Source organism: Artemia sp. Qi Xiang Cuo, chromosome 21 (genome assembly GCF_049724085.1).
Source record: "Artemia sp. Qi Xiang Cuo chromosome 21, ASM4972408v1, whole genome shotgun sequence".
Taxonomy (NCBI): domain Eukaryota; kingdom Metazoa; phylum Arthropoda; class Branchiopoda; order Anostraca; family Artemiidae; genus Artemia; species Artemia sp. Qi Xiang Cuo.
The window spans coordinates 42,005,219-42,029,589 of record NC_142814.1 but is presented as its reverse complement, the minus strand read 5'-3'; the positions used below and the strand labels follow the sequence as shown (position 1 = coordinate 42,029,589).

Below are 24,371 nucleotides of genomic sequence, written 5' to 3'. Positions count from 1 at the left end.
TATTTACTGTTGAATGGAATGTAAGGCAACTTCAGGTCGAGGTTGAACTACTTTTTCACCAGTGCCACTTTGCACTTGGCTATTTGTGTATTCAAACATAATTTGATTCCCTGAAGTTCTATACGGGCTTAAGAGTACTGAGATTTTCAAGAAACTACCTTTTTTTTGTCAATTTATGGAACTAATAGATATAAATTCTTGGATATAACATATTAGCACACTACTGGTTTATTCCTATAATGCACTTTCCAAATAGTAACTCATTAATCTAGACACAACACTTCAGGTAATATTGGCGAGCCTGTCTATTATTTAATTTGCTGGAATCATTTATATACACAATTTCTTCCACGGATATCGGCTTTTAATTTTAATATGGGTGCATCATCTGGCAGAACCGCCTTTGAGCTTGAGGATGTTAACATATTTGTAAGTCGATAATTTTCCCATGATGATACGTGGGGACTGAGAAATTTGAGTTCGTATATTACGTTATTCTTACCATTTTTTGTCGTATTCAAATGCATTAAATATACTAATAATTGGTTTGTGAGGTTCAGGCCTTCCAATGTGGAAGTTATGTTATTCCTTCGCATATTTTATCGAATGACTTTTCGGCACCATTCAGATAATGAAAACGGGTCATTCATTATTCTTACTACGGCAAGGCTTAAGTTAATGTGCGACTGGGAACAACATAGTTGCTCACGCACGATTACGTCGAAGCCGGGGTATATTTTGATTCCGAAACTTTCGTCTTGTTGGAAGAAATTCAGGATTATTTTCTTTACGTCTTTATAATCTCTAGGGGTGATTAGGAAAATAGTGGATGTTGTTGCAGGGTTTATTGGATTTAGGTATGTGTTATTTACGCAGTTGACATATAGGGCCCTAAGGAAACTTTCTCCTTTTAGCACATGCCCTCGATCTATTAGAATGGAGAGAAATTTAATGGGCCAAATTGTAGTGACATTATTATTATTCAGATCATACCAAATGTTGTTTGCGATGTACTCGGATAATAAGGCATACTTGGTCATTGGGATCCTTTGTATTAAAATTTGGAATGCTAGATTGGCGCTTAGAATGGTGTATTCTATCGTTCTTGTCATTGTACGTGCGCTAAAATTATAGTGAACTAAGGTTGCTATTAATCTTAGGATCATTCTGTCTTCCAAGACTTTCCTTGGAGATTTTAAAAGAAAATGTAGCGTTGGACAGTCGAGATTTTCCACTGTTCTGATAAGAACCCATTCTTTTAAGGAATCATTAATGTTATCCATGCTATGGCTTTTCATGAGTTTCCATGAGGTTATGTTTTCTAGTCTACAACTACTTAACTGTGGCTGTCATGGGAATCTTATCATAATTGCTGTTTTTTTTTGTATTTATTCTACTAGGTTTTAGGTTAATATAAGCAACGTACCGTGTAGTCGCTCGTTTCGGCTTTTCACTTAACCAATGGCCGACGGTTACTCACGTACCGTATCTGCAAATGTGTTATTATATAACGTTAATTAATGATTACATAGTAAGGTTACATAGTAGTAATATTTTTTCGAAATATTTATATTACGGTATAGTAATTTAAGGTATAACAATGATTACGTAATAGCTATGCGTTTTCAATCTAATAATGTTTATCATAAGTTATAATTGTTTCCTTAGCCTATTTAATTTTATGGAATTTTATTTTTATTAGTATTTTACGTTCTTTTTCTCGGTACAAGTTGTTCTTTGTAAGGGAATCGTTGTAACAAAAATTGACCCAAAGAATAAAAAGAACTTCGTGTCCACTTCCGGTACACAACTCCCTCACTACTGAGGCTCCTCAGCCCATCTCTTTCGCAGATTCCTTTAAGCGGTTATTTTTTATTTATTTAGGCACTTCCAACTTGATGATGTTTGTCATTGGTTATGGCTGTTTACTTGGCTTTTTTTTGTCTTTAATTTTTATTAGTCTTCTTGGGTTCCTTATCCTGTGCCAGTTATTCTTCGTAAGAAAATACCTGGGGATGGCGCCTGAACACAAAAATAATTAGACCGTGTCCCGGCACCCTGCCAACGTACTCCCCACGTATCGGACTTTTTGTCCTTCTTCATTCCAGGTTCCCGTATGGTCATTTTTGTTACAGTGATTCTTTTAATGGAAGGGGTAATGTAGGGTAATTCTTGCGGGTCGCTTTTCATAGAGAGATGAATTGATCTTCTCATGAGAGTCCCCTGCTCAGATTGTAATGACCAATGGGATAAAACGCACCACAGGTCACAACAGTTGACCAGCGGGTCCCCATGTTGTAGGATCGTTACATTAAACTGTAGTTTATACTCTTTATTATATGACAATCACGTCTCCTAAACTGTATAGATGTTTGTCATAGAGAGTCACGGACTAAGGTATCGGCAGAGGAATAGTAGACACCACCACCGTCACCACGACTATAACTTCCCACGACAGGGGGTAAGTCCATTCTTGCAAATCTCGCTTCAATTCCCATAGCCAGTTCGAATAAGTCATCCTGTGTTGGTTTCTGATTATTTCATGGGGCTTTTACAGATTATTTGGTTAATTTGTTCTTATAAAAGAGTTCTGCCGTGTATATTGAGTTTTCATTACTTATCGAGAGTAAAAAAAAAATTTTCTTATTACCTCCTGGAATGGTTAAGGTACCCCTACTGATTTTTGGCTAAAGGTGTATTTTTACTTAGTTTTGAGTAGGTTTTCAAGCTTAAATCGTTAAAGAAAGGGTTGTAGCATATTTTACGCTAGCATATTTTAATAAATGCGAGAACTGGCGACCAGTTTGAAGGAGTTCTTTAATTCTCATTCAGGATTTAATTTGGGCATTCGATCCCTGTTTTTTTTTGCACATATACGAATACTTGGTAAATCCTCATATCCAACAATCTTTTAAGTATTCGTAGTTAACAATCTTTTAAATAATCTTTTAAGCATCCGTTGTTATTGCGTATCCTGCCAACGTAAACAAATTTCATTACGATCGAAGTTTGAGAATATAGACTTGACAACTAAGGCCTTAATACTTATTGCAGTGCAATAGTAAGAAATTAAACTGTAAGGCATTTTCATTTATTATCACATTTTATTCAGCTTTGATTAAGGTTTTTTTTATCTTCCTGCTATTAAATCACCTATTAATTTATTTTCCTCAGTCTCGCACTTGATTAATTTAAAGGGGGTTAATTTATTTTATATTGTAAGCGTTCTTCCTTAATTGCTTATTTCGATAGCTATTTCTTAAGCTAGATCGAATGAAGAGTTGTGCATTGATGTTTACTCAAATAATATCGTTAGAATACGTAGGAATAAACTCCTTATTTCAGGCTGTTTCAGAATTGTGCAAAATTGGTGGAATACAAAGCCTAGTTAATAAAGAATAAGTTTCACAGTTCAAGTGAATACTTTATCAATGTTTAATGTGTCGGGTTATTCTGCTTCAGTGGCAGAGATAGTGCCACGTGGCAGAAGTATTTATATTCATGTGCGATATTACCTAAAAATTTGTTAAACATGACATAAGGCACAAAAATCTAATTACCCTGTATTCCCTAAATGAAATTAAAATATATTTACGTTTTGTAGTGAACTTATTGGTGAATTAGAGTTAGTTTAGTCCCAATTTAAACGTAATAAGTTACAAAAAGCTGTAATCCTTTTGTTGTAAAGTCATTGGAAATGCGACTGAAAGATATGGAAATTAAACTGTGCAAAACGCAATATATAAAACTTAATTGTTTTATATTATTGTGAAGTTAAAATCATTGTGTACGAGAAACTTATCTAGGTGACGATGTCACAATATTGTAAAAGGAAGGTATTAACATGTTGTAAATATATAATATTTTAATCATAATTCTACTTGGTTATGTAGGGCACATCGTGTCCCTATATTGGGGATGAACAGACAGAAATCGAGGTATTGGCCCGGATTTCGATTTCAAATACGAAGAAAAACTGTCCTTAGTCTGAGATTTTTACCCCTTTTATATAATCAATATCTACTGTGTCAACCCATTCTGCTCCTGTGGCAGAGAGAGTGCCACGTGGCAAGGGTATATATACTTAAACGCGATGTTATCTAAGTTTTTATGTTGAATTTTAGTGTGTTATTTGGCAGGTTCATATATTTTGCGGACTATTCAAGCGTTTATGGATAGTTTCGTTTTTTCCTTTGGGTCAGATTCAGATTATTGGGGCATCAGGCATATTCTCTAGAATACTCATATTTCTTTTCAATTTCAATAATTACTTTTACCCATTTTTTTTTCGTGCGTGGCGGCAAGCATAAAATTTAATTACTTTGTATTATTTTAACGGTATAAATTGCCTGAGTGGCTAAGGTTTTCATCTTGTTTAGTGTTGGCCTAATTTTACACCAACTAAGGGTTCTACAAATTCTAATCCTAACATTTTCTTTCTCTTTTACATAAATAATTGAAGCTGATTAGTTTTTTTTTGTGTCTTGACTTATCACGTTCTTGAAAGGAGTTCGTTCACCTTGCCTACTCTGATTTCGTGGAAGAAAAGGTGCCACGCTACAACAGGGGAGGGGGGGGGGTTCATATCACCTTTATTCTTTGTTATTTTTATTTTAACTTCATCGCGATATTTTGCGAGTTTGACGTTATCGGAGCGTTGAAATGGTTTTGGGGCAGCTTTGTTTTAATTTTTTTTTAATTGATTCGGATCTTCAGGCACAAACTATTATTTACTTTAATATTGTATATATTTTTTTTTACTAGGTTAGCATTTTACAGGGATTTGATTTGAAGAGAAAGTTCTCAGGAATTAAGCTTTATTGTTATACTTTCCAATTCAGGGTTATTCAAACGTGTTTCTGAACAGAAATAAATTTTAACTTCAGGCTTTGGCTATAGCACGTTACAGGTGGTATGATTCTATTCATACATTCATCAAATCTCGGTTAATTTACTGCTTCCACTTTTGTCCGATTACATTAGAAACTATCTTGGGTCCTTCGTGGTTGCGTATAAATACTCATTTCATTTTTATTTACCTTAGTTCAAACTTATATGTGCCTTAATGATTACGTAGTGTTTTGAACTCTTAAATAACATATATTTTGTAAATTTGGATTTTTATGAATAGCATATTCTTGACTAAGTCGCGTTTCTTATTCGTTGAAGTAGGCTATGGCCATATCAAGTGCCACGTTCGGTTCAGATGGTTGGTGTACTCACTAATTATCGTAATTTACTCTTACTCTTAGCATTTGCAAAACGGTAATATTTCTTATTTGCGTCTCTTTGTTTATTCAGGTTTTTTGTTTGTTTGCTCTTTATTCGGATAATTCAAGAATCAGTCATTTTGTAGTTCAATTTAGGAAAATGTAACTATCATCCGGATACCGTTTATTGTGAAGAGTATATCTCTTCGCGCCTAACCAATCAGGTGAATCTGCCTGCTGGCTTGCGTCTGAGAACTTTCAAACTACCCGTCTTGATTAATTTCGTCTTATGCAGGACATTTATTTTTTGCAACAAAGAATATACAGGATTTAAAAAATTGATTAATGGCTTGTTTACATATCTTTGCATTTATCGCGAACATTCAAAATTTAGGCTAAAAGTACTATCTTCCTCTACTGTCTTGAGAAAAACAGAATGTAATTGCCGGAGTCGTAGTTTTAAGTTTTTTTTTGCGTTAATTCTTCAGCGATTACTCTGTTACAAGGTATTTTTATTTCTCTGTCTAGTTTCTGAAGCAGACTATTTTTTGCTAATGTCAAAGACACATTAAACTATTTCTATTCATTGCCTTGTTTTATTTATATCGTCACAGCGAATTTGTGATTGATCGACGTTAGGGTCATTATTACGGTACGTGCAACTTGGTTGCACCCTAAATATTATCCCTACTTCCTTTATTCTTTTTTTTATATGTTCTAGGTTGCTTTTATATTTTGAGTTTAATTTGTATATGTCCTAATGGATTCCTGCCGCCTAATTTACGACTGCGAGTTACGATATTTTAGAATTTCGTTAATTGGTTTTATGCTTTTACACTTCTGGAAAGTTTTTTCACTAAACGGACTGTTTTATATATATATATATATATATATATATATATATATATATATATATATATATATATATATATATATATATATATATATATATATATATATATATATATATATATATATATATATATATATATATACATACAATTGATTGCAGGATTGTAAGCAGAAATTATTGAAATAGCTTTATTCAAGGTTATTATCATATTTGACTTAAAAGATATGTGAGTCAACTTTGGTTTTCTTTTCGGGTCTTTCTAAGCTTCACGTATTTCTGGGATTAAATTTTATAGTTTTAGTGTTATACTGCCATCGTGGTTTTATCTATATCGAAAGGCTTATCTTTTGTTAATGGTTATATTGCATTTTTCTAGGTTGAAATTTACGGGTCAAAATCAGTATTTTAATTGCTACAATTACAGTTTATTTTTACGTTCAGGATATTGGTTTTTTTCTTTCGATTCTTTAGCAATTATTCCTTTTGCTTATTTAAGTTTCGAAACTGACTAGCACACTATTTCATATGTTTTGGATTATACCACGCCAAAATATAATCAAAATATAATCAAATATGTATATAAATAAAAATATATCGAAGATATCAATAGTTTGAGACCAAAAGATATTTTGTAATCTTCTCATTTGCTCCGGGGTAATTTTATCTTACTGCTGAAGTTGGCGTTTTTACTGTTTGGTATTTAAAGACATTTTATCACAGTAAGTTATTTATTCCTATGATCTTTGTTTTTAGGCGAATAGACTGCTCATTAAGGGTATCAAAATAGCTCAGAATATAAAATAGTACACCGTTCAACTACTGATTGCTACCAGCATTAACGGTATCTTTAAATTAGTTTGTTGGAGCTTCAATTTTGAGGAAAATAAATGAAAACGCGCAGAAATCGGGGAGGGGGTTTAATCAAATTTTTTCATTTAGCTTTCGTATTTATTGAACTGTATCGGAGTTCGTGGATTTTTTTTGTGTCGCGTGTATTTGGTTAGGATTTATGATGACTGGAAGGTTAGGCTTTTAAGGCTGCTTTTATATTCTGTCGTGACTCTAATGTGTTTGGAAAATGTTGGGCTCGGTTTTGTTCACGGGTAATACGTAACGTTGATGGAGATTTTGCCCCTTAGGTATGCGTTTTCACTATCTAGTGTCTGTTCGAAGTTCCTAATAACGCTAGTTTAAATATATCTACTTTTTTGAAACCACTCCATTGTCTTTTGATAATATTAGAAGTATGAGTTGTTTATTACAAAAGTATTTCTAGGATATAATACACTGTACAGGGTTAATCAAACTGCATTGCTAGTATTGACTTTAAAAGAGAGAAAGTATAAATAAGTCGATCAATTTCCCATCGGTTTTTTGTGAGTTTTTGGAACGCATAGTTAAGTTACTGGTGTGAAGTGGTTCCCAAGAATTAGCATTTTACATAGGGCCACTTGAACTGCATAAATAATTTATAACGTTAAGAGAAGTGGTATTAGTTTAGTAAAAAAATTGCGAAAGAAGAATCTGCTTGGTCTCATTTAGTGATTTGAAGGGGTTCTTCAAATAACTGAATTTATTTTAAACTTCAGAAGAATGCACCCAGTTCCCATTGGCCACTTTTAATTTTCTTTTTATTTCACTGATAAAGGATAGTTTTTTGATAATTTGAGCTTCTCATCATCACATGTCTTACGTACAGATTAAAGATCCATTTATGTCACCAAAGAAAAGATATAAAATTTTACTTATAATTATTTTCAATGAGGGAATTTTTGCCAAATTCTTGAGTTCATATATTGATTAAGATAATTAGTCAAGTCTGCTTCTGTTATTTAGATTGACAGAAACTCTATATTTATGACTTGGTTAACTATTATGTTCCTGTATGTTAACAAATCATGCCTCCCATCGTTACTACCCTTATATATATGCTTGATTATTGCATTACCGCTAATTATCAAATGTGTGTTCTAATAACTGAAAAACCTTGGTTATAATTATTGCGATGACGACTCGTACATATTTTTGCCGAATATGCATTTTAGGTTGTCTTGTATTTTATAAATTTTACAGCAAACGAGCATGGCTACTTCCGGTCACCTTTTCTTGTGATTAGATTCGGACTACTTTATTATATTTTTTTTTAAAGAATGTTTTTTGTTGATATTTGGGTTAAAGTTTTTTTGAGTTTTACTGTTAGAAGCGGTTATTATTATTTAGGCAATTAAACGTCGCGTGTCTTCTGAGTGACTATTATCATAATACTAATGACAATAACAAGATATTACTAAAATAAGGTTTTACGTTTCACCAATTGTTTTAGCGGTTTGTCAAGAATTCTAATGTCGTAATAATAAAAATACTGAATACGTCTTATGCTGAAGGTGAATAGAAAAAGGTTAGGATACCTCACAATTCGACGTTTGATTATCTTGTTCGTGTGCAGTTTTTGAATTCGGATAAGTTATCAGATAAAATTAATTTCAGAAGAGGTAGGATCGACCCTAAAGAAACCTTCAGTATATCAAACCTCAAAATACAAAAAAATGTCACTGCAAATTCGAGGCTCGACACACCGAAAGTCTCCTCAGATCCGAATTTGAATACTCCATTAAGATCAAAAGTATGTTCTGAATTATTGCGATTTGGGGTTGTGCATTGGCACATAATTAAATCAAGCACACGGAAGTGATCCTCAAGCACTAAATTCAATCATATGCCAAGTGATCCCTAGTGATCCTCATGTTTACCTACTCCAGGGGCTACCCGGGACAGGCAAAACTAGGACGGCTGTTCCAACTACACTTTCGCTTCTATGGCTGAATTCAAAATATATTATTTCTTCCCAAAATTCAGAAAATACTATATTCTGCTCAACAGAAATACAAGTACTCTAGCTTAACGTGGATCGCGCACGTGGTATTAGGTTATCGCTATACCCTTGCTTACACAATTTACTATTCTAAACTTGCAAAAAAAATATTTCTTTTTTTGTATTTAATCGAGAAAATAGCTTTTACCTCCTTTTTGAGTTTAATTAACAGCCATGATAGATATTTTCTTAGTTTTCTGTATCGTCTGATAACTGATGCGTTTTGGGCGTTCCTTGTGGTGCAGAGATCCTTGAGGAATCCTGGCCAGTTGTACCATTTATTTGGATGGTGGGGTATTGGGTCCTAGTAGTTACGTTATTGTCCGTTGGAGGCTTTTGTTGAATACACTCCATTTGTGGTTTTATAAGGTGATGCCGGGCTTGATTTGGAATTGTGAAATACAAGGGCTGTGGTGGCCCTTCGTTGTAATTGTTAGCCAAAATATTTTCCAATTGGGGGTTTAGGGGTAGGTCAACTTCAATTGTGAAATAGGTTTCCACCATTTTCCCTACGTTTGAGTAGAATTTTCTTTGCTTTTGTAATTCTCTGTTGATTTCGGCTTTGTTTTTCTTCAGTTGTTTTTCTAAGCCCTCCTGTCTTAGCTAAATTATTTCTTTGTGCTTTTAAGCGATCGTATTTATGCTCTAAGATTAGGGGCTTTACTTGTTCATACGTCAGAGCTCCTTGTCCTACTATTGCTGCAGATAGAACAGTACTGTTTCTATAACCTTCCACTTTTCTACCAATTTCTTGCATTTTCTTATATAATACTTGTATAATTTTAGGAGTTTATCGAGATAATTATATCCCTTAACAACCATGGCGTCGCTTATTGATTCCATTTCATTCTGGATTTTGGCGGTCTGCTCCTTAACTTCCATAAACTCAGTCTCGATTAATTTATCCATTTGTTTAGTCACAAGGAACTCATTTATTTTTTTGTTCATTTTTTCTTTGGAAGCCTTAACTTCACTAAGAGATTTAAGTATGGCTTCTATCATATTCTTGATTTTCAGTCTTTCTGTTATCAATTGTGCCGAGGCGTCTAGGAGATTTGATTGCATCTGAAATAGCTGGTCCATAGTCGTTCCGTCTGTAACGAGGTGGCACCAGGTATTAGGAGGAGGGGTTGAACGATTCTTGTTCTGCTTCTATCTTCAGGGTTTCTTATCAAGCCGGGATTCAGTTTATCTGCAAAAGTTAACTATTAATTTCCTTCGACCTTTTAAGGATAGGCTTCGTTGAAGTGTCGTATCCATAAACGTTTGTTTTAAGGGTTTTTTTCGCATATTTAGCCTACTCATTTCGTCTTAACGTTATTTTATGAGTTTTTGGGGTACTTGATCTCTAGACGTACTTCCATTTATCTGGTTTTTTAATTACTCTGCCAGATTTTGTGGTAACTTCCTGTTTGCTTTCTGGCGTTTTTTTCTTTTTTGACTTTCCCATAGAGATTAGGTCAAATTTCTTGTACTGTTTCAATAGGAATTTTTGACCTTTTAATTTAGCCTCTTTCGCATGTGCGGTAGCCAAAGTTGGTTTTCGTTTTTGTGCGTCTCGGGGTTCGTCTGGAGCTAATTCATCGTCGGATTCAGAAGAACTAGTCCCTGAGGATTCATCACTAGGGCTTTCCGGGGTGGTCCTTTGTGATTTTGGAGTATCACCTGCCCTTGCTTCATATTTTTCGTCTCCTCTCGAAGTAGAGGGTTTATTTTCAATTTCCTCGCGCTGACTTCCTGTTTCAGGGGAGTTAAAAGATTCTTGAGAACTCTGGGAGGATTCAAATTTTTGTGGAGAGTGTCTCCATTGTTTGAATGCCATATCCTCGGGGGGGGGGTAAGGTATTTTTTGTAACATGGTCTGTCGCAGGGAGGATGATTCCTTGGGCTTGACTTTACATATTTTTATTTGATGGTATTGTCCTAGATTTTCATCTTCAGGGTATTCCTGGATCCAAGGCAAGGTACTTTGCCTTGTTTTTATAGGATAGTTGATAATATCCATAGTTTCTCTCAATTTTTTTTATTTGTGTCCCTGGGTTGAGTTCTATTTGTTTTTACACCAGGGTTTTCTATAGCTCTATTTAATTCATCATGTAACGCAAGGGGTCTCTCTATCGGGGTTGCTGGTGATACCTAATCATCTGAAAATCTTTTGGGGGGACAAGGGGTTGAAATTCTATCGGGGAAAAATTGGGTTTTTGGGGAAAGCGTATAGTCTAACTCTTCTGAGCTTTCTGAAGATGAGCTTTTTGGACCTTTTGGGGCTTTTATTGCTACTGGTATTAAAGATTTTCTTCTGGGGATGACTAAATTTTTCATGGCTAAAAATTCTTCAAAATTTGTCTCGTCACTATCATTTTCGAAATAGTCTTGTTTGAAATTGAAATGTTTTAACTCGGCTAGCCTTGACTTGGGGAATTCATTTTCCACGGTTGACGAATCAGTAGATCAAGGTTTTGGTGCCCATCTCTCTGAGTACTTGGCCCTTTTTATACGACTAACTTGTGCCTTATATATTCTTCCGTTGTCCGGGTTTATCATTTTAAAAGTGAAATCATTGTCGTATTTTTTGATTAGTCTGTAAGGTCCCGAATGTTTATTGGAAAGTTTTTTGCCTTCCAATTTTGCCTCATTCTTTAGGTAGACACAATTTCCCATCTTAAAATTTATGTTCTTTTTGATTTAGGGCTTGTTTCTCAATTATTGATTTATATTACATTTTTCTAATTCTTGTTTTACAGTCTTTTAGGCTTTCCTCATCCTGTTTATAAAATCTTGCTATTAGTCCTCCGTATTATTGTAATACTGTCTGAACTCCATAATTTTCTTATAAGATATTTTAAAATCGCGTCCGAATAAAAGATAAAATGGACTTTCTTTAGTTGTCTCTGAACAGGCAGTATTGATTACATTGGTTAAGTAAGGTAGAAATTGATCCCAGTCGTTTCGGTTGTCTTTTGTATAAATGCTCAAGACATTTGAAAATATTTTATGCCTGTTTTAAATTTTCCTATTAGCTTGCGGATGGTAGGGGGAGGTCATCAATTTCTCTATGTTGAGGAAACTCATTAAATCTTTTGTTACTTTAGAAACAAAATTACTTCCATTATCACTGATAACTTCGGAAGGGACGCCAAATTTTAAAAATATTTTTGCTAGTGCTTTACTCGTAGCGTATGTGCCTTGATTTTTCAATGCTTTAGCAAATGTGAACCCGGAAAAGTGATATATAACTGAAAGAATGCAAGTATGGCCTCATTTGGAAAAAAGTACGCCTCCACTTGTTCCATATAAATCAAATGAAACAATGTCGAAAGGAAATCTCGCTACCGGCACTCTTCCCATTGGGGGATGGGGATAAGTTTGGGGATTCTTTCTTAAATTACATGATTTGCAATTGTTTATGAAGTCTTTGAGCTTGGTTAATGCTGAAGGAACAAAGAAATACTGTTTTAATCTATGATAGGTTTTCGTGATTCCCAAATGTCCGCCTGTATCCGAATGAAAATATTCAAAGGCAGGTATTATTAGGTTTTGGGGTAATACAGGTATTATCAAGGTTTGGTTTCTATTTGTATCGCCTGTTACTATCCTGCAAAGGATTTCTTCGTCTAAATCGTAATAAAAATTATCAATTTCCCTTTTTAGGGCTTTGAACTTATCGGGTAGCTTATCAAGATTCACGAAATAATTAATGAGAGTCGAACACATGTTATCCTTAATTTGATTTCTTTTAATGTCATCCAGCGATAAGGGGCTATGATTAATTTCGTTTTCTTCTATTTGGATTTTAGGTTTATTCTTCTTGTGTTTTCGTTTACTGGGGTTAATGGCATTTATTTTATTTGTTTTCGTTATCTGAGGAGTTATTTTCGGGGTATCTACTCAAGTAATCACAGGGGGCATTTTGTTTACCGGTCAAATGTTCAAATTCATAATCCATATCTTGGATTTTCATTACCCACCTGGCTAAAATTCCTGTTGGCTTTCTGAATGTGCAAAGGTAGTGTATGCTTTTATGGTCCGAACGCAACTTAAATTTTCGACCCACTAAATAGTGTCTAAATTTGTCTAAGTGTTAAATTATAGATAGTAGCTCCAATTGCATTGCAGAATAACTGCTTTTGCCTTTCGATAAAGTTCTGCTTGAATAGCATATGTCTTTCTGTATATACTGAGGGGGGGGGGTTTGTAGGGGATCAGGGTAGTTTTCTACTGGGAATACTTGGGAAAGGATTGCACCAATGCCCAGAGCTGAGGCGTCAGTGGTGACTATAAATTGTCATTTTTCAAAATGTGGTAGCAACAATACTGGTTCGGAAGTTAGCACTTTCCTTAGAAGGTCTAAGAAAGTTTGAGCTTCCTTCAGTCAAGTAATGTTTGGGAGGGTTCCCTTGGTTAGGTCCGTTAGGATTTTTGCAATCTGTGCGTAGTTACGTATAAATTTTCTAAAATAAGTAGTCAAACCAAAAATGGCTCGCAATCGTTTTATAGTTTTCAGGGGTTTGAGATTTTCTACGCATTTTATTTTCTCGGGGTCCGTTGATATTTGGCCTTGGGTCACAATCATTCCCAAGAATTTTATTTCGGATTGAAGTAAATTTACTTTTTCAAGTCTACATTTCAAATTGCCTTCTCGAAATTTTTCAAAAACTTTGGCTAATGTGGCTAAATGATCCTCTGGGTTTTTTCCTAAACAAATTACATCATCAACAAAATGAATTATATTCTCTACACCATGTAATAAATGTAACAAAGGTCTACATAGTGCACTTGAACTAGTTTTAACTCCGAAGGGTACTCTTCAATATTCATAAGAGCCACACTCTGTCGTCGAAAACGCCGTTTTATAAACGTCATTATCTGCTATCTTAGCCTGATGATAACCTTGTGTGAGGTCAAGAGATGTAAAAATTTTATTTTTGGTTGAGATTGAGTCTAGGATTTCATCGATTCGGGGCAGGGGAAACTTGTCGCTAACTACCTGCTTGTTCAAGGCTCTATAGTCTACTACGAGTCTAAGGTCCTTGTTCTTTTTTGGTACTAGTATAACAGGGGCAGAATACGGGCTTATACTTGGGTGTATAATATTATTTTCTCTAATTCGCGGATTTTATTTTTTAACCAATTTTTGTAGGGATCAGGGATACGATAGGGTTGTTTAGCTACAGGTAACCCTGTAGTTTGAATAGAATGTTCATAGAACGGTATCAATCCAATGTCCTCTTCACACATGGAAAATATATCTCTAAAGTCCCAGAGCAATTTGCATAATATTTCTCTTAATTCCGTATCTTGGATATGATCTAATTTAATTTTTTCCAAAAATTGGGATCTTGTTAGTGGGTACCTATTCCCTGGATTATTGACACTGATAGTATTAACTAAGCTCCTTTTGGAGTTTTTCCACTCGTTTAGCTCGCGCTCAGAAATCACTTGTATTTTAACGAGGCATGTTCCCTTTTTTAATGTAATCGTATCATTTTCATGTGTGTTTGTCAACCAAATAAAACCTTCTCCTTTCTCATATAAAATGATCTGTTCTTCACAAAATAGATTCTTAGGGATTTCTCTATACGGGGATGCAGACCAAATTTCGGAATTGTCGTTTACGGGGGTGACCATTTGTGAGATTTGAACACTTTGCATTGTTTTTGGGGGAATCTTTGTCTTACGGACCGTGATTCCATAATATTTTTCTTCCGAGTCATTTTCTATTAAGTTAAGATCGGCACTTGTTTGCGTCAAATATTCCGCTTGTGGGGTTGACTGTAAGGGAACAGCATTGAGATTTATTATTTCGTTCCATAAATCTGTTATGTTTTTAATTTTTGTTGGTCTATACTCCTGTATTTTTCCTATATTTGTTTTTATTAACTAAATCAGTTTTCTGCTGGAGTTTCTCCTAGAGGACTAGAAACGTGATACAAAAGAATTCATTCTATTTACATTTGCTTCCTCTTTCTTCACACGTCGGAGAGTAGGATCGGCTGGATATACGAGTCTGTGATTCGCTATATCTAACAACACTTTATTAGACTTTAAAAAATTAGTACCGATTATAGCTTCATATGGGAAATTTTTGCATATTATGAAGTTGGTAGGAAAGACTTTATTATCCTTTGCCACTTCTATGCGTATCAAGCCTATTGCTTCCAGTTTACGCCCTGTGACGCTAGATAAACTGGGAATATTAAAAATTTTTCGTCGCTTAATATATACTGGTAATCTATTAAATACATTCGAGTTTATTATGTTAACCGATGCACCGGAATCTATTAGCGCTTTGAAATAAATATTTGCAACACTAAAATCATTTAATATAGGTAACATATCATTATTATCACTTAAAGAAGGTACAACTACTGGAAGGGACCTATAAAAAGTACTGGCCTCCAGGGTCCCGGTTAATTTTCTTTGGGGCCTGATTCGTTTGCCTGTGTGTTAATTTGATAGGTTGGAGTTTTACATTTGGGTTCGGTGGGATCTTCTCTAGTAAGCGGATTGACATTTTGGCGTCTTGTTTGCCACGTATTATTGCGTCGGTTAGAATTTCTCGTGCCGTCACCTCGTAGCATTTGTTTATTTTGCATTGACGAGAAATTTCTACCCGTCGGGAAAAAATATCTTCTGTCATGATTCATATTCCTGTTAAATCTTGTAGGATACACTGTCCGTGAATTTAATTGGTGCATGTTTTGTCGTGTATTTGGATTGGGGAACCGATAATTGTTTTGTCGGTTGGGGGAAGGATTTGCGTATTCCAATCCTTGTTGGTAGGGGTTTCGGAACGATAGGAGGCATGGGGGTTACTTCTAAAACTTCCTGATCCATTGGCATTTAAGTTTGGTCTCCCGAACAAACGGTGATGGAAACTGAGGATTACTGGTGTATAGTTGTTTCTAGTACGGCATTCCCTGGCAATATGTCCTTTTTTTTTACATGCGTAGCATATCACTGGGGGGCTATTTAAGTAGTTTGTCGTGTTCGTGGGTACGAAACGTACGGTTCTTTGTCTGGTAGGGGTTGAGGATCTATTTCGATTTGGTTTTGGGGAATTATCTCTTGAGAAAAATGCAGGTGAAATTCCTCTTGATCGTCCCGGAGTTGATTCTCCTACGTTATTTATTCTTGACTTATTGTGATTTACTACAATCGAGTCAATTTCAATCATTCTCTCTACTTCCAGAACTGCCAGCTCTAATGTTTGAATGTTTTTAGAAACTAACATTCGGTATAGTTTGGGGCTCAATCCTTGCAAGAAAGCGTTTAGTACAATTTTATCATATAAGGTACCAGATTCTTTCCCATATTTAGCCTCTATAGATACCATTACTTTGTGTAGGTATTCCCTAACATTTTGGGTTTCGTCGAAACATAGAGTTCCTTGCTTTAATATGTGTGTTGAACTGGTTTCAACAAATCTTTCTTGGAACGCTTTTATCAATTTTTCTATGGTGTTTATTGGAAGATTGTTATCTTCCCCTATGGTGGTCTCTATTTGTTTTAAAAAATTTTAACGCTCGCCCTTTTAGTCTCATTAACAACATGCCTACTAATCTTTTTAAGTCCGTTTGAGTTACTTCTACAAATTGGTTTAATTGGATACTAAATCCATCTACGTCTGATTCTCCGTTATATGAGGGAAGGGATTTTGAAATTTCCACTGTTTTGGCAATAAGTTTTTGTTTAAGCAGTTGTTCGTCTGGATCTAGCGACATATTGACTAGTTTTTTTTTCAAAAATAAATAAAATTCGGAACTGGTTTTTTTTTTATATAACTCAAATTTGGCACTTCCAACTTTCTCTTATCTTATGAGGGGATTCTATATGTATATATTTTTTTCTTAGGGAGTATACTATCTTAAGGGGACTTAGGCCTAACAAAATATTGCACTTTCTCTATGCGTAGTATTTCTCAATGATCTTATTTAAGTAGAAAATTTTGTTCTTGTGTTTTGCTCCTTTAAACAGTGCCGCGCCAATTCTAATGGGGGGAGGGTTTCGTTTATTAATTTTGGTAATGTTTTTTACCGTAGTTTGCGGGGGAGCTTCGTGTAGCAGGGGAATAAATCAGCGATTCAAATGAGGAGCATATGTTGACGGCCATACTGAGTCAAAATCAGAATGAAAGGCTTCAGGTTCCCTTGAGAGCGGGTGGAGCCACAAGGACAACTTATCTAGAGAAGTACTAACATAAAGAGACAAAATTAAGAAAGTAATGTATTTATTTTTACTCACATTAGTGGTACAAAGTTGTTTCAGGAATATCAAAATTATCTGTATAACACTTCACGGTCATAGGCACTAGGACAATGTATTTATTTTTACTCACATTAGTGGTACAAAGTTGTTTCAGGAATATCAAAATTATCTGTATAACACTTCACGGTCATAGTCACTAGGACAATGTTATACACTGGGGCATATACAATAATGTCAATAATGTTCCGTTAATAATGTCAAGAATTATCGATAGTTAAATTGCTTACATTTGATTGTTCTCAAACTCTACTCACTGTAAACTTGTTCTAAACTTTTTTTCGACTGGCTAAAGACTGGTTCTAGACTGGCGCAAAATTGCTAAGTTCTAAGTATCTATCCTCTCCTATTTCGCCAGAGGTTATTTTCAGGCGTTGCAAAAAAGTATATTTCACTGGTCCTATTGGTTCAGACAGTATGTTCTATTTCTCTATTGGACAGGGATACACCAATTGGCTACTTGAATTTTGATACGATTTATAATTCTAAGACTTCACTTTGGAATTTTTCTCGACAAAACAAAGTTTTACTTTGTAATTTTTTTTGCTAACGATATGTCACTTAGATTCCAGATGGCTTATAATTTATCACTGTGAAACTTGTTAAGGGACAATATAACTTAGTTGCATTGGAATACATAATCCTAAACTTAGTTTTCAAAACAATGCAATTAGATTACACGAAAATACTTTGTATCTCTAGTGACTTTTTTTTGTATGATAAATTCTACCTTCACTTGATATTTTGGGAAGTCAAACTCTTAAGATTTAAATTACATTGTTGGTCGCCTGTCATGTAACATTTGGTCACACTGATATTTATTGCATATTTTGGTGACACAGAGGCGGATTTATTTATTGCTATTACGCTTACTGTGGGAAAGATTTTTTTACGAAGTTTGTCCGATTAAAATACATTTGTTTTGCTACTTTTTAAATTGGACGCTTAAGCCTTACTCGATCTGTTAGTTATTCGAATTTTTTTTAGGTTCATATTTAGGGTGATTTTATTTTACTTGAGTAACTTTAATTGGAAAATTTTGAGGTTTTGAATTTTGATCCCGTTACAGGAGAAGTCATAAAACTCTTGGTATCTAATGCATGCAAATGAAGCGTGGAAATTTTTTCGTAACTTAGCTGTTAAAATATTATATTTTTTTAATATCATCATAAGAAATTCAATGTTTTGAATTGGTTCCATTAAAAGATTCATCATGTTTTCTCTTGACAGGACAGTTATTCCGTTTCCTGGTCATACACAAATTTTAGCATGGTTTTAGTCCCATGTTCAATACGTATTTTGTCATTGGCATTATTGCACTCATTAGAAATGAAGTTCTTCGTGATATTTTTTATTAACTTCAAAACGTATTTTCTTTGTGACGTTTTTTTAACTTCGAGATGTTTTTTTTAACACCGAGATGTTTTTTTTTAACTTCAAACCGTTTTTGAACTTAAATTTTTTTTAATTGTGACGTTTTTTTAACTTCGAGATGTTTTTTTTAACTCCAAGACGTTTTTGTTTTAACTTCGACATGTTTTTTTTCGAGATATTGGTTTTTTACTTCGAGACACTTTTGTTTTCACTTTGAGATGTTTTTTTTATTTCGAGAAGTTTTCTTTCTTCGAGACTTTTTTAACTTCAAGATGTTTTTTTTTCGAGACGGTTTTATTTTTTCGTGACGTTTTGCTTTAACTTCGAGACGTTTTTTTAATTCGAGACGTTTTTGTTTCAATAGCAAGACCGTTTTTGTTCTTCGTGACGTTTTTGTGTTAACTTTGGGACTTTATTTAACCAGAAAAGTACTTCATCAAACTTTTATACCTTTGCTCAAGGTTAAAAAGTTTTGCTTCGCGAAATGGGAAAGTAGTAATTCATTGCACAACTAGAAGTACCTCATCAAACTTTTTTGTTAAAAGCAGAGAGAGGATATGAAGGAATGATAATTCCTTAAAGTAATGCTCTATATGTGTTGTTAAAGTAACACCCTATGTGTGTTGTGAAAGTAATGCTCTATGTGTGTCGTTAAAGTAATGCCCTATGTGTGTTGTTAAAGTACTGCCCTATATGTGTCGTGAAAGTAATGCCCTATGAGAATCGTTAAACATGTTAACACCATGCTACTAATATTTCTGAAATGATCAGAAAATGCTTAGTGAACGTTTTAGATCATTGCGCAATCAAAACATTCTCTTGAGATAAGGATACGTTATTAATATCATTGAACACTTGATATCTCATGTGCCTCTGGCTTTGAAAAAATCCACAGTAGCAAGATTTCTAAAGATTTTTTTCTCGGTTTATTCATTTTGAATTGATTCTCGTTGTGACAGAATGAATATTTGAAACTCCTGTTATTCAGACTCATGTGTCTCTGCTTTGAAAAAAAAATCGAAGTAGCAAGACTTCACAAAGTTTTTTTCAACTTTTTTTTCTGCTTTATTCATTTTGAATTGACTCTCACACTGATGATTACAAGCAAACTAGCACACACACAATATTCTCTTCTACTTGACCAAAAAAAAATAATGACAAGCATACACATTCCATTTTCATTTCTTATTTCAAAAATATCAATGGAATGTCTCTAAGAAAAAATTCGTTCCATTGTCTAAAACAAAGTGCGCCCCTAACAAATAAATGAAACAACAACATGATGTAAAGGAACATTTTATATTCCAATAATGACACATAGAATATTACATCTTATTAATATCTTTGAATAAAAACGTCCTTAGTCTAACATCCTCTCGTTTAAGAGCAGTACGTTTTTTTGTGACAGTAAAGGTTTGGAGGTATATCTTGGTGATTGCAGACGAACATAAATTTAGTTTTGGCTATAGCTTCTTGACCCCATGTATCGCTCACAAATGTCATAGCCTCTAGTTAAAGCATAAGATTTCACTGGAATGTTTCCTCCATCAACTCCTTGAACGAAAGAACATGTTTCAAAGTGCCTTCTGTGTTTTAATCTAAAGGAAAATTACCCTTTTCCCAGTTTCCAACCACATACGCACAAAAAGCACACTAAAGCCAGCCACTATGGCCAACAAAAAGAATCCAGCTTTTCCAAGTTTTTTGGTATCGATGAAATCCTTTTACCACCTTCCATTAAACATCCTTAGTCTAGCATCCTCTTGTTTAAGACTAGTAAGTTTTTCTTGCGACAGTAAAGGTCGGGAGGTATATCTTGGTTGTTGCAGACAAAGATTAATATGGTTTTGACTATAGTTTCTTGATCCCATTTATCGCTCACAAATGTCATAGCCTCCTGTTAAAGCAGAAGGTTTCACTGGAATGTTTCCCACTTCAACTTCTTGAACAAAAGGACATGTTTCAGAGTGTCTCCTATGTTCCATCTATTTTAGAATCTAGTACACCACTTGTGAGCCTGGCAGTAGTGTTTGTGTCTGACAGAGTCATGATAAATTCCCCCTTAATATGTCTCTAACTCTAAAGAGAATCTGGTTCATCTCTCTTTCTCAGTCTTTGGTAAAAAAAACCTTATCCACCTATTTCAGACTCTGTATACTACTTGTGACCATGGTTTGGGGGTGGTGAGGAGTATAAAAAGTTGGAAGGAGGTTATTGGGGCCTTTGGAGGTTTAGTTATTTATGGCTATTGCCCTGAGGGTTGTAGGGGGAGGTTTGTAGGGGGAGGGCTGTCATCCTCAAAGACATACTTTCCGGACTTTTCAACAACGCTGAACTAAATAGCTCTCAATAATTTGATTGGATGTTTTTACGGAACTGATTGGCGTGGGGGGGGGCTGGCTGCTCTCCATTTACTTTCGAATGTCAAAAAGGGTGGTAACTATGCATTATACAGAACACTCGAGAACTTTTCTTTGTAAGATCTCAAAAAAGCCAGTTTAGCTATCTGTATTTGGAGACAATTCGCTTAGGCTGAGTGGAAAAACTACGTTGTAGCCTTGTAGGTATATTTTAATTAAAAAATTTATATATAGTTGGTATTTTGGTTAGGTTAGGTATTTAATATAATGCTGTCTGGAGGGTCTACTTTCCACAATTATCCATTGTAGTATCCATAATTTTGTTAATAAAGTAGAAAATTATATTTTCATCATGTTTTGGTATATTTAATTAGGATTAACCTAACTTCACTTCTCGAGTGTGTTCTATATAATACATAATTACCAAAAGGGCAATAGCCTTTTTAATTTCCAATTGACTAAGCCCCTTCCGAAGTTTCTTTGACAACTATACGAAGTGTCCTGGTCTAGAAAAATGAATAAATAACACATTGTGCCCGTGCCGCTCTTTAACGTAGGCAGTGCTATTGCGCTGCCTATGATCGAATCCCCTTAACCTGTTCAGTATCGATTGCTAACCCATATATTATTTAAAATTTTATGTTATTAACAATTCTAAGCAACTATTAAAAATCGAGTATAATTTGCTTCAATAATCTGTACCGTATTGATCGCTAGCTCAGAAATTGTCCAGACTTTCATGTCATTATCAATCCCAACTCTAAGCGGTATTATTGATTATTCTATCATGTGTTGAGTCAGTCAAAACAAGTTTTCTGTTAGAACAAGCAAGTCTTCTATCGAAAATACCAAATTTTTGTGGAAGATTGCCATTTTTTCGATTAGATAACATTTTTTCTGTCAGAAGAAGCAATTTGTTCTTCACTAACAAATTTTCTCATGGAAGTAACAACTTTTTCCATAATACTAACAAACTTTTACTTAACACTATCAAATTTTTCTTAGAAGTAACAATTTTTTCGTCAGTGATAACAAGTTTTCTGTTAGAACTAGCAAGTTTTCCATCAAAGATAACAAATTTTCTTAAAAGTAACAATTTTGTTGTTTATGATAACAAGTTCTCAGTCAAAAGTAGCAAGTTTTCCTTAACACTAACAAATTTTCTCATCGAAGTAACAACTTTTTCTTTAATAATAACAAACTTTTACTTAACACTATCAAATTTCACTTAGAATTAACAGATTTTTTCTTAACAGTGACAAATTTTTTTCTAATAGCAGAAAGTCTTCCATTAAAGATAACAAATTTCTCTTAGAAGTAACAATTTTTTCGTCAGTGCTAACAATTTATCTGCTAGAAGTAGCAAGTTTTCTGTCAAAAATACCAAATTTGTTTTAGAACTAATAATTTTTTCGTTTATGATAACAACTTTTCTGTCAGAAGTAGCAAGTTTTCATTAACACTAACAAATTTTCTCTTCCACGTAACAACATTTTCCTTAATACTAAAGAAGTTTTACTTAACACTATCAAATTTCTCTTAGAAGTGGCAAGTTTTCCTTAACACTAACAAATACTCATTTCGAAGCAACAACTTTTTCCTTCATACTAACAAAGTTTTAGTAGTAACAAAGCTCTCTAATGTAATACTAACAAAGTTCTCTTAGAAGTAGCAAGTTTTCCTTAACACTAACAAATGTTCTTTCGAAGTAACAACTTTTTCCTTAGTACTAACAAAGTTTTACTTAAGACTATCAAATTATTCATAGAAGTAACAATTTTCTTTACGTTTAAGTTAGGTTCATCTAACTTAGGTTAACATGAGTGATCATGATAACCTAAGTTGAATTTTGATTGGATGTGTTTGGGGAAATGGTGGGCGTGAGAGGGGCGGTAGTCGTTCTCTAATCACTTTCAACTATTAAAAATGGACCTAGCACTTTCAATTTCCAATCAAAATAGCCCTTTTGAAGTTTCTACGACAAAACTTTCAATAAAAATCTTATATGCCCCCCAGGGCATAACTTACAACCCTTGCCCTGAGTGATGGGGGTGTCATTCTCAAAGACCTAATTTCCAGAACTTTCTACTACGTTGAACAAAATAGCTATCTGAAAAATTTTGATTGGATGTGTTTGGAAGAATGGTGGGTGTGAGAGGGGGGTTAGTTACCCTCCAATCACTTTCGACTATTACAAAGGGCACTATCCCTCTCAATTTCAAATTGAATGAGCCCCTTTTGAAGTTCTGCGACAACTCTATCTATAAAAACCTTATATGCCCCTAGGGCAGAACTCACAAACTTTACCCTTGGGGCTCTGGGGGATTTATCATCCTTAAATACATAATTTCCGAAACTTTCAACTGAGTTGAACAAAATTGTTCTAAATTTTGATTGAATGTTTTTGGGGAAATGATGTGCGTAAGAGGGGGGTTAAATTCACTCCAATTATTGTCGGCTATTAAAAAGGGCTCTTTCAATTTCCAATCAAATGAGCCCTTTTTGAAATTTCTATAACAACTTTATACAGAAACTTAATATGCCCCAGGTCATAACTTACAATCCTTGCACTTAGGGCTCTGAGGGGGTTATAATCCTAAAAGACCTAATTTCAAGAACTTTTAAATAACTTGAACATAATGACTGTCTCAAAATTTTGAATGAATATGTTTGTGGAAATGATGGGCGGGAGAGGGGCGTTAGTCGGTATACAGTCATTTTCAACCATTGGAATGGGCATCATGCCTGCCAATTTCCAATTGAAGGAGCCTTTCTGAAGTTTCTACGCTTTCAATTAAAACCTTATACGCCCCCAGGGCATAACTTACAACCCTTGCCCTGAGGGCTGTGGGGTTGTCATCCTTAAAGACCTAATTTCCAAGACTTTCAACAACATTGAATAAAATAGCTATCTAAAATATTGATTGGATGTGTTTGGGGGAAAAAAGATGGGCAGGAGAGGGGGTTATTTGCCTTCAAATCACTTTCGACAATTAAAAAGGGCACTAGCCCTTTGAATTTCCAATCGAATGAGCCTTTTTTCAAGTTTCTAAGACAAAGATTTCAATAAAAACCTTAAATGTCCCCAGGGCATAACTTATAACCATTGCCCTGAAGACTGTGGGGGGAGTGTCCTGCTCAAAGGTATAATTTCATGAACTTTGAACTGCGTGGAACAAAATGGCTATCTCAAAATCCTTATTGGATGTGTTTGGGGAAATGGTGGGCATGGAAGGGGTGTTAGTTGCTTTCCAATCGCTTTCGACTATTAAAAAGGGCACTAGCCATTTCAATTTCCAATCGAAAGAGCCCTTTTTGAAGTTTCTACGACAACGCGTTATATAAAAATTTTATATGCACCCTGGGCATAATTTACAACCCTTGCCCTGAGGGCTATCATCCTCAAAGACCTAATTTCCAGAACTTAAAACTACGTT

General features: G+C 34.5%; 1 pseudogene; it reads right to left on the bottom strand.

Annotated features, from left to right (window-relative positions):
- Positions 1-10,283: 10,283 nt before the first annotated feature.
- On the bottom strand, positions 10,284-11,257 carry LOC148939569 (uncharacterized; annotated as a pseudogene).
- Positions 11,258-24,371: the final 13,114 nt, after the last annotated feature.